The following is a 17,007-nucleotide window of genomic DNA, read 5'->3' as shown; positions in this document are numbered from 1 at the left end:
AAACGACAGTCTTTAGTTCTGTCCAAGTAAAAAGACACCACCCCTCTTAGGGTCCAGACGGTGTAACCTCTCCTCCTCCTTGGAAGGATGTGGGGGAGGATAAAAGGTAGGGAGGGTAATGGATTGACCAAGGTGGAAAGGAGTAACCACCTTAGGAAGAAAAGCAGCCCTGGTCCTAAGAACCATCCGATCAACATGAATGGTCAAGAAAGGGAGCTTGGAACTAAGAGCCTGAAGCTCACTTACCCTCCTTGCAGAGGTTATTGCAACGAGGAAGACTGTCTTAAGAGTCAAAAGCCTCAAAGGACATTTGTGAAGAGGCTAAAAGGGAGCACCCATCAGAAAGGTCAAGACAAGATTTAAGTCCCACTGAGGCACAATAAAAGGAGTAGGAGGGAACTTATTTGTGAGGCCCTTCAAAAACCTTAAAACTACAGGAGACTTGAAAAGAGAAGGTTGGTCAGGCAAACAGAGAAATGCCGACAACGCAGAAAGATAACCCTTAACTGTGGCAACAGCAAGCCCTTGCTGCGCCAGAGAAAGGGCAAACTGGAGAACATCAGACAAATGGACTCTCAAAGGGTCAATAGAATTCCCTCCACAGCAAATGACAAATTTCGACCATCTATAAGAATAGATGGACTTAGTGGAGTCACGCCTGGCCGACAAGATGACATCCACCACATCAGGCGGGAGAGAAAAGGAATTCAGGTTGCCCAGTTCAATCTCCAGGCATGAAGGTGCAATGTCTGGAGGTGGGGGTGTAGAACCTGCCCCTCCATCTGAGAGAGGAGGTCTGCCCTGAGAGGGAGACGGAGCGGCAGGTGAGAGGAGAGGTGGAGAAGATCTGTATACCACACCCTTCTTGGCCAGTCCGGGGCGACCAATATGACTTGGGCCCGGTCTTGGCGAATCTTCCTCAGAACCCGAGGAATCAAAGGTATGGGAGGAAACGCGCAAAGGAGTTGATTTCCCCAACTCAACTGAAACGCGTCCCCCAAGGCTCCTTGCATCGGATACTGGAGACTGCAGAAAGACAGGCAATGAGCATTCTCGCGAGTGGCGAACAGGTCCACCCGGGGAGTCCCCCACATCTGAAAGATGTCGTGAACCACCGCCGGGTGAAGCCTCCACTCGTGGTCGGCAGAGAACTGCCGACTGAGACTGTCTGCACGAACGTTCAGAACCCCGGCCAGATGATTTGCCATCAGACAAATTTGATGGTCCTGAACCCAGGACCAGAGGCGCAGAGCCTCTCTGCAGAGACACTGCGACCCCACTCCTCCCTGTTTGTTGATGTACCACATCGCGGTCGTGTTGTCCGTCAGGACCTGGACCGACTGACCGCGAAGGGAAGGGAGGAAGGCCTTGAGCGCGAAACGAATCGGCCGCAATTCTAGAAGGTTGATGTGAAGCAACCTTTCCTCTGGAGACCAAAGACCCTTGACCTCCAGATCCCCCAGATGAGCACCCCACCCTAGAGTGGACGCATCCGTTATCACTGTGGCCACCGATGGAGGTAATTGAAAGGCTTCCCTTGAGACAAATTGCCTCCCACGCCCCACCAAGATAGATCCGCCGCACCTTCTCTGGAGATCCTCACTGACTCCCCGAGATCTCCGTTGTGCTGATACCACTGCCTGCGGAGGCACCACTGGAGCGCCCTCATGTGCCAGCGTGCATGATTGACCAACAGAATGCATGAAGCCATCAAACCGAGCAGGCGAAGGACCTTCAGGACTGGAACGACCGCTCCATTGTAAAATAAAGGAATCATTTCCTGTATGTCGCGAATCCTTTGAGGAGGTGGGAATGCACGACATACAGTTGTGTCCAGTACAGCACCTATGAACAGGTTGCGTTGGGAGGGCACCAGGTGAGACTTGGGTACATTTATCGAAAAACCCAACCTGTACAACAAACTGGGTTCTCTCTCGCAGATGATGGAGCACTCTCTCTGACGACTCTGCTTTGATCAGCCAGTCGTCTAAATAAGGGAATACTGGAATCCTTGATCTTCTGAGATGCGCCGCCACCTCTGCCATCACCTTGGTGAAGACTCGAGGCGCAGTAGTAAGTCCAAACGGAAGGACCGCAAACTGATAGTGCTGCGATCCCACCGTAAAACGGAGATACCTCCTGTGCGACTTCAGGATTGGGATGTGAAAGTACGCATCCTGTAAGTCAAGTGACACCATCCAGTCTTCTTCTAGCAGCGCTTGAAGAACCTGAGCAAGGGTGAGCATCTTGAATTTCTCCTGTTTCAGAAAGAGATTCAAGATCCTGAGATCCAGGATTGGACAAAGTCTGCCATCCTTCTTGGGAATCAGGAAATACCTGGAGTAGCATCCCTGACCCCTTTCCTGCTCTGGGACCACCTCTATTGCACCCTTTCTTAACAGAGTCTGCACTTCCTCCTGTTTAAGCAACAGGTGTTCCTCGGTGCAAAAACCTTGGCAAGGCGGGTAATTGGGAGGGAATTCCCGAAAGGGAAGGGCATACCCATTTTCTACAAGATTGAGAACCCAAAGATCTGATGTAACCGATTCCCAATCCTGTAGAAAATGGGTAAGCCGACCCCCCACCGGACCCACATGATCCTGAATGGCGGATCTAGGACTGCTTTTCTGGGGCAGGAGGGTTGGAGGAAGTGGAGGAGGAAGAGGCTTGACGCCCACGGGGACGTGCTCTCTGTTTTCCCCTGTATGATCTGTACAGGGAATTTTGCTGCTGCTGCTGTTGTTGCTGCTGCTGCTGACCTTGTCGGTAATTCCGAAAGGAAGAGCGACCAAAACCCCGGAATCTCTTGTTGGTCGAAGAGCCTCTTATTTGAAGACCTAAAGACTTAGCAGTTGCCCTACTGTCCTTAAATCTCTCAAGGGCTGCATCAGCCTTCTTCCCAAAGAGGCCAGACCCATCAAAGGGAAGATCCAATAAAGTTGCTTGAACATCCGCCGAAAAGTCCGAGGATTTTAACCAAGCAGACCTTCTAGTAGCGACAGCAGTGCCCATGATGCGCGCCACAGAGTCCGCAGTGTCCAGACCACTTTGTATAACTTGGCGAGCTGCTGCCTGTGCGTCTGAGATCACCTCCTCAAAGTCCTTCCTGTTGGCATCAAGAACCTTAGGAGTAAGAACACGCAAAGAATCCATAAGGGCATGCACATATCTCCCCATCAGACAAGTGGCATTTGTTGACTTTAATGCCATACTTGCAGAGGAGAAGGTCTTTTTAGCAACCTGATCTTGTTTCTTTGCCTCCTTTTCACATGGAACCTGGGGAAAGGCACTTACATTCTTCTTAGAACATGCAGCTTGAATGACCAGGCTCTCCGGCGAGGGATGAGAGGTCAAAAAAGCAGGGTCCTCAGGAGCAACCCTGTACCTCCTGGCCACACTCTTAGAAACGGCAGGAGCTGACAATGGTTTCTTCCATACCTCCAAAATGGGTTCTGTCAAGGCATCATTAAATGGAAGTAAAGGTTCCACTACTGAATTTGGAGAATGTAAGACCTCAGTTAGAATATTGGATTTAAATTCCACAGTCGGTAAAGTTAATTGAAGGAGATCAGCAGCCTTCCTCATAACTAAATGATAAGGTTGAACATCCTTAGAAGGCGTACCAGAGCCTGAGGGCAACTCCCACTCTGGAGAGAAATCCAGACTTCCTGTGTCAGCCAACTCCTCAAAACAATCCTCATCCAGTTCACCTTCCTCCATATCAGAATGTGAATCCAAGTACCTCCGTTCTTCCAAAAGGGGTTGAGCCTCCCTTCTGGATCTCTCCTTCACACGTTTTGCAACCGGATCCACCATCGGCTCCGACGGATTCGGGATCGACGTCGGTATCGAACTCGATGGTTCAATGGGATGTACCTGAGGACGACTTGGAGCGGGCGACGTCAGAATCGGCGTCGATGGCCTCGGCGGAGCCGGAAACTGCCAAGGCGGCGTCAGAGCCGGCATATAAGGCATAAACGGAGCCGGAGGATAGGAGTGAGGAACTCCTAAATTGAAAGCCAGAGGACCCATGGGACCCGAAGGTGCACCAGAGGGGTACCATGCCCTTGAGAAGACGCCATACATAGCGTTCAGAAACTCCGATGGGTCCTGGCCTGGGGTTGGAAAGGGCGGCTGAAAACCTTCAGGCTGATCTTGAGGAGTGTTCGGATTCGGCGCTTCGACAGGCGCGGAATCCACATCCTCCTGATCCTCTTCCTCTTCTCGGGCCGTGGACGGCGCCTGAGACGGATTCGGAGCCGGAGTCGGAGACTGCACCCGCGACTCCGAAGGTGAGGCCTCAACTTCAGGTTCAGAGACATCAAGAGTAACCACCTTAGAACGTAGCTTCTTCGGTGACCTTGACCTCGACTCCTTACCGGAACGACGTCGGGACTGATGTCTCCTCTTCTTATGCTTCTTCTTCGATTTCGAAGCATGATCTGAATTCGACTTCGAGGATGATCCTTCACGAGATCCAGACCTCGACTTCGTCCTCGACCTCGCCCTTCGAGAACGAGATCTCGACGATTTCTCTTTCCCAGCTTTCAGTCTTGCCACCAGGAGTTTTGCTTCTCTCTCCCTCAGGGCCTTCGGATTCATCTTCCGATATGAAGAACAACCATCTACATCATTGTCAGAACTCAAACACCAGATGCAGACATTGTGTGGGTCGGTAATAGACATCATTTTACCGCACTCCCTGCAGGGCTTGAAGACATCGTCGAAGAAATTGGATACAGAGAAGCAGACAAAGGCAACAAAAAGGCAACAAAGTACCAGTTGGCTACTGAGATTCCCGATAACCTTTAGCGTCGACGACGCGGAAAAAAGGGAACTGATGTCATCATGCCGGCGTGGGCCAATTATAGGCGTCGGTGAAGTCAGCGGAGTCGCGTGTGATGCCGTGTCTCTATGACGTCCAAGTCCACGTCGGCGCGAGGCTACGAAAAGAATTTCCGAATGTTGCTGACGCAAGGGGATATTCACAAGGTGAGGAATCCACACGGCAGATGTATCTATCAGAATTGCTACATTTCCTTAGTTTGAAACTTGTAGGATGGCCCGCTCCACTTATATTATGTGGGGACTTCAACATCCATCTGGAGGCACAATTTGATCTCATTAAAGATGAAGGATACTCAGGCAGGAAAGTTAAGGTATATAAAGCCCTAAGAGGCTTAGCAAATGAACTGGGTTTGGTCGATGTTGGTTTTTTGAAAAATAATTGGGCCGCTGGATATACTTTCTTCTCATCCCCTCACCAGAAATTTGTACGCCTAGACTACTTTTTCATAACCTATAGTGCAATTATGAATCTTGATTATTTTATTTTTTCTAAAGTAATATCAGATCATAACCCCATTTTGATAGAATTTCCGGCAGATGGATTAGCAAATACAAAACATAACCATTGGACATATGAACGGAAATTATTAGCAGACACTAGTTACATAGAGTATATGGGGAAATGGATACATGATTTTTTGGGATTCAATCGCGGCTCTGCCTCTCCACAAATGGTGTGGGGTGCATTGAAATCAGGGATAAGGGGCGAGACACTTTCATACTCTATTAATAAACAAAAATAATCCCGTGATCATATGGCATTACAAATTAAAAAACTACAGGAATTTGAAGCTAAACTTATAACCACCATGAGGCTCTCCTTAGATACCAAAGATATAAGATCTGAACTAGCCATTCAAAAATCTAGATTATATGAGAACCTCACAAAAAAATTGGCACAACAAGTTGCTGTTAATCAGGCAACAATATACGAAGTGGGAGAAAACACAGGACAAATTCGTCAAAAGGAGGCCAGTAATTTAATAAAATGCATTCAAAATCAGACAGGGCAAAGCTTGGAAAAATTGGAGGAGATTCTGGAAGTCTTTAGACAATACTACTGTAACTTATATACGGAGGAGAATACCAAGTATATATCAGAAAACTTCCTGAATTTTAATAAAGAAGGACCTGCGATTAAATTGACATCAGCACAGATCTCAATTTTAGAAAGGGATATTACTTGGGAGGAAACGGAGGTGGCTATTCTTTCTTTAGCTGTGGGCAAGGCTACAGGGCCTGATGGAATTCCTCTCGAATTCTATAGGATGTTTCGCCATATACTAAAGGAAGATATAATGTTGACACTTATGGAAGCACAGAAAGGTAGACCACCAGAGTCATGGAGACACTCTATTATTATGGCCTTCTTGAAAAAAGATAAACCATCTACTTTGCCGTCCTCCTATAGACTGATGTCTTTAAATAATGCCGATAGGAAGATCTATTCGAAGATTCTTGCCACTAGACTATCTGCTATAATACCATCTATAGTCTCCAACTTCCAGCATGGCTTTATCCCTAACAGGGATACCACAGATCATATTTGCCGCCTCATTGCTCTCATGGATTGGGCTCAGGCGACGCAGACGCCCATGGGAATTACCCTGTTGGATGCCGAAAAGGCATTCGACAGGGTAACATGGTCATATTTATGGGATGTGATGACCCAGAAGGGCTTTGGCCCGAAGATGCTACAAGCTCTGAAAGCGCTATATATCTCGCCAACTGCATCTATCAAAATATCAAGATAGGAATCAGCTCCCCTTTCGATATCTAGGGGAACCAGACAAGGCTGTCCATGCTCTCCACTTTTATTTGCCCTTTATATTGATGTTTTTTTTAAATAAATTGAACTCCGACAAAAGTATAGACCCAATTATAATTTCAGGGATGAAGTATAGAGCATTGGCGTATGCAGATGACATTGTAGTAGTGACAACAAACATTCAGAAAACTATCCCAGTTATAGAAGATTTGGCAACTAAATTCGGCTCCTTCTCTGGCTATAAATTAAACATTTTTAAAACTCAAATATTACATTTAGCAGAAGACTTATTGCCTCCTACATAATTTAAAACGGTGACGGAGGCTACATATCTAGGAATTCAGATTGGTACTCCATTGTCTGATATTCCGTGCATAAATTTTAATTCAGTCCTAAAAAAACCGAACTTAATGTTGGAAAGAATAGACCACCTTCATATCTGACTAACTGGCCGGGCTAATATACTAAAAATGGTGGTCCTCCCCAAGTTTTTATATATGTTTCGAGCCATACCGCTAGAATTTCCTACCAGTTGCTTTAAAGAGTTAGAGAAAATGTCTGCTAGGTTCTTATGGAGCTATAGACGACACAGACGCGCATATAAAAAATTATTTTACAGAAAGAAAGAGGAGAGTGGGGTATTCCCTACTTTCTGTATTATTATTTTGCTGCTATATTACAGTTTATGGGTCCATTAGTGATCGGTGATGAAGCAAGATTAGCTCCGTGTCACTCTCCATCTATTTACGAATTCGCTATGGGAAAGGAGATCAGAGCTTGTCTAACCAAAATAATTGAACCAAGCTATTTCAAAAAGACGAGATTTAAGGTTTTAAGAACAGCATACACGGTATGGAGATTAATTAAACGTCAAATAGGAATCCCGAATGTGACATTATATACACCTTTTGATGCCTCACACATTTTACCAGCAATATGGCAAGACAACGTGATGATGGCGGGTGAAGGGCATTTGTTGGCTTGGTGATATAATCTCTCACGGGTCTCTTCTGCCTTTTAAGGATTTACAGGATAAATTCAAGCTGTCCGGCTCGGATTACTTTAAGTATCTGCAAATTCATAGCTATGTCAATAAATTTAAATCATCCCTAGATAGAATCCCTATTATTGACTGCTTGCATAAAAGAACCTCAATTGGTCTGTATTATAAATTGTTGCTTGAAGCTTGTCCTGATGATCTGGAGCTGATTCAAAGAAAATGGGCTGCCAAATTGGAATTAGAATCAGTTAATTTAGAGGAATCAATTAAATTAGCCAATTAAATTTTAATTACAGGACGCTCTAGATCACAACATTATATGGCAATTTTCAATCTTTATTACACTCCCAGCAAAATTGCGAAGTGGCAGACTGTAGTAGGAACATTTTGTAGCAGATGCGGGGAGTTCGCTGCGGATGAGATACATGTTTTTTTATGTCCTAAACTGAGGGATCTATTTATTGCTATTGAAAAAATTCTTGACTATTGTGCTGCAGTCGGCAGTTCTTATTACGGGGGAATTAGTTTTGATTGGTATGCCTATAGAAAGAAAACAATTTTTATTTATCTGTATGGCGGTTGTTCGATCCTGTATTACTCGAGAATGGATTAGCAGCACTCCCCCTTCATTCGAGACCTGGCGGGCGGTATTATTTGCTAAATATAATCTTGAGACGGCTATATATAAGACTAAGAGTAGGAAAAAGAAGGACATGGGCCTGAAAATTTGGGCACCGCTGAAGAACTGGACTAAACTATAAAAATACAGTTGCGTTACCTTGTGGCTGTATGTAGTATCTGGAAACTGTAAATTATGAACTATATTTTGTAAATTTTTGGTAATAATCCACTTGTCTATATCTCTCTGTTTCTCTTTTTATTTGAATACTATGGTTTAATATACTGCTCTATTTCTTGTACTTGCCTGTATAAAAATACTAAATGCTTAATAAATAAAAAAAAAGAAAAATGGGAAATGGGATTGTTTAATTTCAGAGCAGTGTTACATGGAATTTATGCAACACAGCTCTGGCAAACTAGGTCATCGTGAGGCAATAATGAGTAGTAAAAGTACATACGCCAGCCAGATCTTAACTGCACAGAATGATTGCCTAGTTTTTTTTATGCCCTTGTCGTGGCAAGGAAGGATGGAGAGGCTGATACTGTTTTTCTCCTGTTATGTTAGCAACACTTATTTTAGAGCAACGAATCATACTCGGAGGAATATCTCGGTGCTTAGCTGAACACAGACAAGCGGATCTTTACAAACTCCGTACAGTAGCCAGATTTGCAGAGATAGTTTGTTCCTGTGGAAGTGGGCAGAATAGGAGAAACACTTCCTGCAGAATCTCGGAGAATGAATTCGGGGACTTTGCAGAAAGGTTTTGTCATTGGTTCTTAATAGTCTCATCGGGTATTACGTCTAAGCCTATTTTACAAATAGGATGGAGCATTGCCATTTACAGACATATGGGTAAGGCAGCATAACCTAAAGAGCCTTTTTCTCATCGTTGGCCAGTGCAGAGAGTTCAAAATCAGAGTGGCAGCGGAACCAGGTAAATGATTACAAACTAGTCTGCCTGGCGTATTCTGCAATACCTGCAATTTAAACAGAGTCTCATTAGCAGTTACCATTAAAACATTGCGATAGTCTAAGCCGCTTGTAATTAAGGATGGAACTAGTAGTTGGAGGGAGCCATGGAAATGCTTTTTTCAATAATCCCTTGGTGACAAAATAAGATACACAAATCGTAGATGCATGCTTTTTGAGATCTAACTATATGCCTACATTTTGAACTACTTGCTTTGGGGATGGGGATTGTGCTGGCCCCAATTTGGAAGGCCACCAATCCGTCTTCCACAATGCCTGAGCTTTAGAAAATAGAAGTATCTCAGTTTTGTCTCCGGTTAATTGTAGACAGTTGCTCGACATCTAGAGAGCTATTTTCTTCACACAGTCAAAGAAGTGGAATTTCACCCTTCTAAATCTTGATCAGAGGAGATGACCAATTGTGTGTCATCGGCGTGTGAAATTGCCTCAAAGCCACATGCCTTCATGATCTGTGCCAGATGGTGAATAAAGAGGGGCTAAGCATGGAACCCTTTGTCAACAGGCATGGTACAAGATTTAAAGAGATTCAGAGATGGTTTGGATATGATCTTTCAGAAAGTGGATAAACCATTGGTGTGCCTTACCACAGACTCCCATGGGAGACTGTGTTGAAGGCCACCGTCAGATTTAGAAGCACTAGCATCGCAGGCGTGCCTGTGCCCAGGAGTAGTCCAATAGTGTCAGTGAATGCGACTAGTGTTGTATCTGTGCTGTTGGAAAATCTGAAAACCGATTGAGAGGGGTTAAGGAGCCTATGCTCTTCCAAGAATGCAAAAAGCTGCATCTTAATTCCTAAGATTCTGGTGTCCCCTCTCATTTGCTCACCACAGCAGGGCTCAGACAATGCAGGTACTGTTGTCATCACAAATTGCTCCCAAGTGTTTAGTGAGGATTGCTAGTGTGCCCCTTGAAAGGACAGAAGCTCACCTGGAGGGCGGTGGATGAGCCTTACTGCACTTATTTTAATGTTGATTAATGAATAATCACCTGCTCACCACAGTGATAAGCAGATCTACAGGGGCAGATGATGACCCACTCTTCTACCTGTGAGCCGCTGTGTAACTGGCCTCTACAAACCGAGGCCATGGAAGTGTACATGAACTTTAGAAACTGCTCATTAAGAGTCTGGTGTGCAGTATCAATACTGTTTAAAGCTATGTTGCAAACAAGCAGATTCCATGTACCAGGAAGCCAAGCAGTTTTTCTCATGCTTTCAATTGCTGGGAGTTAGAGCAGCTGTGCAGGGCAGTAGGAGCTATGAGTTTCTCTTCAATAGCGGAGCTCCCTTTACCATTTTAAATCATCTGTTTTTATTGTGCTGAAGTATAAAGGTTTCTCAAAAAAAGTTTACTCCAGGCCATTTAGTACTTTAAAAATGAAGGACTACGCGGTGCCAGTGGTGGAAGTGATTGCCGTAATGGAATTGGGCTGCACCCTTAGTGGAAGTGATGGCTATTCAATGACAATTTCTTTACAAACTAAATGATCCAAAGCTTTTGACTTGCTCCAATAAACAAACTTTCAGTTTCCTGCATTAAATGATTTCTTCTTGTTTTCTGGGAGCCAAGATGCCATCTGTCACTTCTGCAGGTACACAAAAGGTCTTCTGTTGGCAGTCGCAGCAGGACGGCCCTATGCAGGAAATAAAGAGGGGCACAATGCTCAGACCCAACAAACTTTGTGCCAAATCCTCCTCGCCTAATTTGGGACAATCCGGATCAGTTGTGTTTGATCTTCCACATCTTTTGCTGGGCTTTCGATTAGTGCAATAAGTGGAAATGCTTAAAACAGACTCCAAAACCGGCCGACCTCTAGGTACCTTTCAGGGACTCACGAAGGAGGAAGTGTATTGCACAGAACCAGTAATACATCGTATTCAGAGACAAGAGAACCATGCACAGACACCACAATCCCCCCTAGAGAGAGTGAGATGATTCTGTGAGTCTAAGCTCACATTCAGTATACTGCAAGGTGTTCTACAGCTGGAAACACACCACTGCAGCGCCCATCACAACAAGCATAAGGGCATATTCATGGCAGCTGTCTGGATATCTTCCAAAAAGCCTGTGGAGCCTTATCCTGACATTTCTATACACAGACTGACTACGTGATGTGGCCATAAAGCATGACTCTGTCTCAGCATAGTCCAAGCCACACTTCAGAATTTGCTCGTAGGTATATGGACCATCAATAATTGTATCTGAATGATGTCTCTTTATTTGTTCCGGAAGGATTATGGTAGCCATTTTTGCCAACTACCACAAAGTGTGGACATATTGGCCAAGAAGGCATGTAGCACTGGTAGCGAAAAGGGCTAGACTGACAGTAGTAAAAACATTTCTGCCTAAAGAAGTCTTTAGGATAGGTGGTTGGGTTCAATTTGGTAGATGTTTCTTAGACCATTATGCTTTCTAGTAAAGGATGCAAGGACAAGAATTTCAGATCCGAGGACATCAGTCTTTGGTTATGTAAAATTTGCATCCCTACTACTATGCTTGAAAAGGGATTCTCTTTGGCAGCCAAAACTAGCTTCAAAAGTGGATCACTTGAAAAGGAGAAATGTTCTAAAACAAACAATGATGGTTGCAATATTTAAGTGAGCATTTTAGATTTCTGTTCCACAGTAAGAATTGGGAGCTCCAGTGATTTCACTGCTTTGCGTACCTTGAGGTAAAAGAACAAACTCTCTCGCAGGGTGGTCCAGAGGGCTAAGAGTTGACACTTTATAGAGAGGTATCCAGCTCCCTAGTATTATGTAAATTTAGATGGACACCAGTATCTGTAAGGCGGAATGAGGTTGTCATTTTCTGACATGTCTTCCTTGTTACGTTAGTAATCCTTGTTAGCCATCAACAAAAGCAACTGAGTCGGACACAAAATGTTCCTCCATACTATCAAATCTCTGAATGTAGGGAGGTATTCAACCAAGGGCTCTTTATCAAAACCAGCCTGAACCCTCTCCTTTGCAATTCAGATTATGCCAGATATCTTCAAGGGTTTTTTATGTGGTGCAGAAATCAGATCCAAGGGAGGTGTAGGTGTCGTAAGTAATGGCAGATGCATATGGGATAGCAACTTTGGAGTCATATGCTTCACTTGAAGCAGTGCAGGTTCCTCTCAAGGTGTGCACCCTAGTGATGGTGGGATCAGAGCCACTGCACTTGCTGAACATGTGGAATCAAGGCCTCCCTCCTCAGTGAGCAACTCAGAGGTTTAAGGGGCTATTCCGAAGATCTCCATCAAGGCCAATTGGAAGGCATCAACCACAGCAGGGTAGGCAGAGGGAGCCAGAAAATTCTGCTTCACTTTTAAAACTGGGATCATCTTCAAATAAAAGAGCCAGGCGTCAGGAAACCACACAGTCAAGACTCCAAACATTCCAACAAGTCCCTGTACATTTTTGTAGAATTTGTTTTGAGGGACTACTCTCTCTTAGGTGTTTTAACTGAAGGAGAGACAGCACACTCTGTTAGGAGTCCTTGCTTGCTCCAACCAAAAAAAAGTTGGCCTCTTGCTCTTGGAAGGGCTGGAGGAGCAACAGACTCAGGCAAGACACTGTTGTTGGATCCAGGACACCACAAAGAGATGCTGTGTGGCAGCACTACTGAACATGGAAGAGAAAACAGAGAAGTACCAGGAGTTGTACGTGAAAGAGGCAGAAACATCGCTGAAGAAACTGGGTGTTGTGGATGCACCGGGAATGGTGTTCTAGATAGCGAATATGCCTTTGAGAATTCAGAGTCCGATGTAGCAGGAAACCTTCTTGTCTTCATCTTTCTGGCAATCAACAGTTTTCAAATGGAAAAAGAAGAACCAGTGTATTTTGACGTCTATAGGTGTCTCAATGCCATGGTATCTCTTGTCGAACATCTTTTCTAAATCTTGATGTCAAATATCTTCTTCTCTTGGACGTCGACCAAGTTCTCAACAACTAACACGTTCAAGTTGGTACTGTATCTCGCCTTGTTACTCGACGATGAATGGGTGCGTCGGTATGGTTTCTGGTTTGGATCTTCCTCTTGTGAAATCCTCAGAGAGTGGTGGTAGAGCAGTGATGACCTCTGTCTGGGATGTGACTGTCAGGGAGGCAAAGTATACATAGAGCATGAAAATTTGATTTTGCCTTTTTTCTGCCGCAAACAGCAGACTGCAAATAAAGATGGATTTTTTTTGCTAAGTAAATTAAATATTTTATGTCACAAAATGACAGAAAAAAACTATAACGACCAAAATATGTTGAGTGAAGCGTATCTGAACTAAATCTGAAGAGATTTAGCTGCAAAAAAAGCCAAAAAACACTCAGTGCTTCAAGGCCCTGTCACCAGGAGCTGGAAAAAATGACTGGGGTAACTAACTGCCACCTGCTGGGAATGAATAGCATACTGGCGGGTTGTGGCCCCTTAATGGTGAAATGTCAGTTTTCATGGTAACATAGCTGCAGCTTACATTTCTGAATTTAAAGCTGTGAAGAGTCCTGTCAAGGTGTGCACCTGATTCCTTTAACTACATTTCCTTCACAAAATGATTGAGAATTAGGTTCTTAAGAAAAGTTCCTCTTTTCTGGTAATATTTCTATTCCTTAATATTATTTGGCCTTAAAAGTAACTGAAAGAAACTCGCAAATATAGTCTATTTTGTAGATTGCAAAAATATTTAATGTGATAGAAAAAAAGATTTGGCCTGCCTAAAGTAAGGAGAAAAGGGAACACAAAGGAATCTATATTTGAAAGAAGTGGTCCAGTATCCAGCATCTGGGAGGGACTATTCAGTGATCATGATTATTGTTAGAAATTAGGTTTCTGGTTGGCACCGGTATGTACACTGTCCAAACAGGCACCGCAATCCTAGTCAGGGTAAGTCAGATGCACACCATAAATTAACCTGTGCTCACCCTCTGGTAGCTTGGCATATAGCAGGCAGGCATAACTTAGGAGGCAATATGTAAAGTATATGTGCAAAACCAAAACAGTAAAACAGTGACAACACTACACAAAAAGATACCTCACCTGGGTAGAACAATAGAGCTTAATTTAATGAAGAAAACAATCCAAAAATGATCATTAAGTAGAACCAGAGTTATGAATTTTTACAGAATATCTGCAAATATAGTGCTTAAAAGCATAAAGTGTTAACCAGGGCTATCTGGTTGCGCTTGACAGGATCAACTCCAAAAGTTGAGGCTGACCGGGATGGAATGTGGGTCAGATACAGGGAACCAACCTTGTCCAGCTACAAAAAGACTTTGTTGTGCATTCGACCTGACCTGAAGCATGGAGCAGAGGGGGCGATGCGTCATTGTTGATCCCTCTGGATATAGGCGATGTGTCAGTTCCGAGGCAAGTAAATCGAGATGCACTTTTGATGCCTTATTCCGATGTAGATGATACATCGTCGTCGAGCCAAGCAGCCAGAGGTACAATGGCTTCGAATCAGGAGACGCGTCGGCGTCAAAGGAGATGCATCGGTTCCGACCGGCGCAATGCCAGCAATGCGTGGGTTTTGTTAAATTGCAGCTCAGAAAACGCTCTTCCAAGGGTACAAGACTGGGTTGGCACCACTTGGCAGGGAAAGACTCACAGTTGTCAGAATCCAGGTGCTGTAGCAGAGTTGTTGGAAGTCTTTGATGTCCCTGAGACTTTAGAACAGAATACAAACCAGCAAGCCCTTGGAGAAACGTTGGTTCTGGGTTGTAGAGATGCAGGTCCAGACCTTCTCACTCCTGGGAAAGGAGGGTAGCAGGCATCAGGACAGACACTGCAGAGCAGGAATCCAGAAAGCTTCAGCAGAGTGACAATCCTTTCAGCAGCACAGCAGTCCTTCTTCCTGGCAGAATATCCTCACGTCCAGAAGTGTACTGAGTTGGTGGTGTAGAGACCTAGTACTTAAACCAAGTTGTGCCTTTAAAGTGGGGGAGACTTCAAAGAGAGACCTTTGAAGTGCACAGAGTATGTTGGCTCCTCCCTCCCATCCTGCCCAGCTTGACCCATCAGGATGTTCACCCAGCAGTAACACTTAAGCCCCCTTTGTGTGTGGCTGTCTGGAGGGAATGTAGGCTGTCACCCACCAAAAACATGTATTCAGATTCACGTTTAAAGTAACAAAATCCAGCTTTCTGACTTGCAACTTAAAATACAACTGTACCATAAGTACTGTATCATAAGTTGTGATTTACAGGGACAGCAAACTTTGAAAGTTAATCTTTCCCCAACTGAAAATTACACTTATAAAGTGGCATAAGGTAATCCCAATGTTAATCAGTGGGAGAGATAGGCCTTGCAGTAGAAAAAAACGAATGTAAGAGTTTTTCATTGCGAAGACAAGTAAAACTTAAAAGTACATGTCCAACTTTTTAAATACACTACACCTTGCCCATGGGACTGTCCAGGGCTTACCTTAGGGGTGACATATGTTTTAAAAAGGATGATTCGGACCTGGCAAGAGGGTTAACTTGCCAGGTCGACATGGCAATTTAAAACTGCACACACAGGCTCTGCAATGGCAGGCCTGAGACATGTTTAAAGGGCTACTAAAGTGGGTGGCACAATCAGTGCTGCAGGCCCACTAGTAGCATTTAATTTACAGGTCCTGGGCACATGTAGTGAACTGTACTAGGGACTTATATGTAAATTAAATATTCCAATTGTGGTTAAGTCAATTTTACCATGTTTTAGAGAGTGAGAAAATGCACCTTAGCGCTGGTGAGCAGTGGCAAAGTGCATAGAGTCCTAAAGCCAGCAAAAATGAAGTCAGCAAAACAGGAGTTAGAAGGTAAAAAGTCTGGGGAAACACCTCCAAAAATGCCAGGCCTAACTATTATCAATGGATATCCCCTGAAGGAGAATTTTGAAATTAATTCTCAATCAGAAATGTTAAGGAAAGGACATTAGCCGAAGAGACTTGCATGAAATTGTAGAGACAATAAATATTAGGGGATTTGATAAACTGGAAAGAAATGTCAAAGACCTGATATTCCTACTGGTCGCTTTGACATCCTCCAGACACTGAGGGCCTGATTCACAAAGGTAAAGTTGGACTTTTAATCTAAGCATAGACCAAAATTCTAACTTTACTACTCTTCAGTATCGACAAAGGTAAGTTACGAGTAGTATCTTTACTTCCACACTCAGGGCGGAGATCCGCTCCAAGTGCGGCGTTCTGCCCAGTCAGAAACTCCGCCCGAGTGCAGACATAAAGATACTACTCGTAACTTACCTTTGTAAATACTGAACATTGTAAACTTAGACTTTTGGTTTAAGTTTACCTTAGTGAATCAGGCCGTCAGTGTGCAATGATCTCATTGAAATCTGAAACAAATACAATTGGTGGAAGATCATAACCAGGAATCATCTGAGAAATATTTAATGGCGTCATTAAGTTTTGTAGTTCAGGCTATATTCAGGTATGAAACAAGCTTTTAAGCTGCCATGTTGTTCACTCAGATCCTTTGTTTGATGTAAAATATTGTCAATAAAAAATAAAGTCCTTGGGTGTTATCTTTGATGAAAGGCTACAGGTTATCCAATCATTTTATTATTATCTCATGCTCTTATGCATATCATGTCATCCATGTATAGAAAAACAAAGAATATATGGGAAGGGTTATGATTGGATCAAAAAGACTTGTTTGCAAGAACCTCATAACTTAACATAAATAAGCTGCAGAGAGTAGAAGCTGGAGCAGTTTTCATCTTACTTAGGAAGATACATATTTCCCCACTTTTGAGAGACATGCACTGGTTGGCAGTTGCTTTGTGAATTTATATTTGAAACTCTTACTCT

The 17,007-nt window shown here is 43.9% G+C and overlaps 1 protein-coding gene across 2 annotated transcripts in view; it reads right to left on the bottom strand.

Annotated features, from left to right (window-relative positions):
* The window catches only part of ABCA5 (ATP binding cassette subfamily A member 5), a 1,464,780-nt gene that overhangs the window by 64,350 nt on the left and 1,383,423 nt on the right, over positions 1-17,007 (bottom strand). The gene's annotated exons all lie outside the window — the stretch shown is intronic.

Source organism: Lissotriton helveticus, chromosome 7 (assembly GCF_964261635.1).
Source record: "Lissotriton helveticus chromosome 7, aLisHel1.1, whole genome shotgun sequence".
Lineage (NCBI taxonomy): Eukaryota > Metazoa > Chordata > Amphibia > Caudata > Salamandridae > Lissotriton > Lissotriton helveticus.
This window is presented reverse-complemented; position numbering and strand designations above follow the sequence as displayed.